This window comes from Dioscorea cayenensis, chromosome 5 (assembly GCF_009730915.1).
Source record: "Dioscorea cayenensis subsp. rotundata cultivar TDr96_F1 chromosome 5, TDr96_F1_v2_PseudoChromosome.rev07_lg8_w22 25.fasta, whole genome shotgun sequence".
In the NCBI taxonomy this organism is placed as follows: Eukaryota; Viridiplantae; Streptophyta; class Magnoliopsida; order Dioscoreales; family Dioscoreaceae; genus Dioscorea; species Dioscorea cayenensis.
The window spans coordinates 13,323,595-13,325,562 of record NC_052475.1 but is presented as its reverse complement, the minus strand read 5'-3'; the positions used below and the strand labels follow the sequence as shown (position 1 = coordinate 13,325,562).

General features: G+C 42.9%; 1 non-coding gene across 1 annotated transcript; it reads left to right on the top strand.

Annotated features, from left to right (window-relative positions):
* Window positions 1-1,340: 1,340 nt before the first annotated feature.
* Window positions 1,341-1,447, top strand: LOC120262668. Its single transcript, XR_005536928.1, has one exon. It is a non-coding gene; the product is annotated as a small nucleolar RNA R71 (small nucleolar RNA).
* The last annotated feature ends 521 nt before the right edge of the window (window positions 1,448-1,968 follow it).

The following is a 1,968-nucleotide window of genomic DNA, read 5'->3' as shown; positions in this document are numbered from 1 at the left end:
GACAAGCACATCTTCAATGATACCCCTCAGATGTCTCACCGTTCGATCAGCCAATTGCAAAGTCATCCGACTAGGCCTAGGCTCGCCCAAGCCTAGCTTTTGAAAGGTGTATGGCATTACGTTGATACTGGCCCCTGAGTCTGCCAATGCAATTTCTTCACCTAGATTGCCAATATTACACGGAATGATAAAGCTTCCCAGGTTTTTCTTCTTGTTTGGCATGTTCTTTTGCAAAACCGCCGAGCAAGATGCATCTAAAATTACTGAAGCACTCTCCTCTAACTTTCTTTTGTTTGTCAACAAGTCTTTCAAGAATTTTACATACTTATGCATTTGGGCCAATGCCTCAACAAAAGGAATATTAATGTGGAGTTGTTTGAACAAACTCAGGAACTTCTTGTACTATTTATCACCTTGGTTATTCTTCAATCTCGAGGGATAAGAAATTCTTGGCTTCAAAGATGGCGGTGCCACCTCCTTCTCTTTTCTTGCTCCTTTCTCAATCTCTATAACCTCGGGTGCGTGTTCATTTGGCTTCTCACTCAGAAACTTATCCCTCAACCCTCTAGACAACTTCTCAAAAGTGATCGCCTTCACATGCTCTCCAGGGTTGGTCTCGGTATTACTCAGTATTCTTCCATGTGGCCTTTCCGATAGAGACTTCACAATCTGCCCCACTTGATTTTCAAGATTATGCAATGAGGCAGTATGGTTGTGAAGTGTAGCCTCAACTGATTTAAATCTTGTATCTGACGATTGCATAAGCCTAGTTAAGGCATTTTCCAGATCGTTCATTCGGGTCTCCAAACCTGAAACTCTATTTTCCATGTTTGGGGCTTGCTGTTGTTGTTGGAAACCCAGTGGCCCCATGGGCTTTTTTGGACCTTGGTTGCTCCACGAGAAATTGGGATGACTCTTTTCGACCTGGATTGTAAGTATTGCTGTATGGATTACCTTGGTTCCTCATGTCATTACCCACAAAATCGACATTCTCAACCGAAGATGCATCACCAATAGATATCAGGCAATCGGATCCTCAAGTACACCTAGTGCAAGTAGTCATGGCCGCCAATCTATTCGAAGTTAGGAGATCTAACTTCTTACTCAATGATTCCACCTGAGCTGCCAAGGAAGTCACTGCATCCATCTCATGGAGACCGGCCACCTTTTTCTTCTATCTACATTCCATTGGTAGCTGTTTAACCCCATTTCTTAAGTTAATTGACGGGCCTCACCGGGGGTCTTGATACCTAGGGTACCTCCTACTGTTGCATCGAAAGAGTTGCTTTGTACTCGAATTCAGATTGTTGTAAAAGGTCTGAACAATCATCCACTCTGGGAATCCGTGTTACGGGCACTTTCTCAGGAGCTCCTTGAACTTTTCCCACGTCTTAAATAGAGACTCCAATTCCAATTGTACAAAGGATGAGATCTCATTCCTATGCTTTACAGATTTTCCGGGAGGGAAATAATGGCCAATAAAAGCTTCTACCATCACCTCCCATGTGATAATTGACGCTCTAGGTAATGAGTGTAGCCACTGCTTCGCTGTCCCTTTCAAGGAAAATGGGAAGGCTCTCTACTTGATGGCATCATCCATTACCCCATTTATCTTCAGCATATCACACACTTAGAGAATGTTCTCTATATGACTGTTCGGATCCTCATCGGCCAAACCATTAAACTGTGTGGACTGCTGCAACATGTGGATGAACGCCGGCTTCAGCTCGAAGTTCTGAGCTGTAATCAAGGGACACACAATGCTCGATTGTGTCCCTAATACTAAAGCCCTTACATAATCGAATAATGTATGATGCTGCTCATTCTGTTCTGCCATGTTTTCAGATTCTTCTACTTCCAAATCAACTATATTAGACTGTTCTTGCAAAGGTTCTTTCCCTTTTCTTCTTAGTATACATTCAAGCTCGTTATCTCCTTTAATCAATACTCAGGATCTCCTTCAATCAG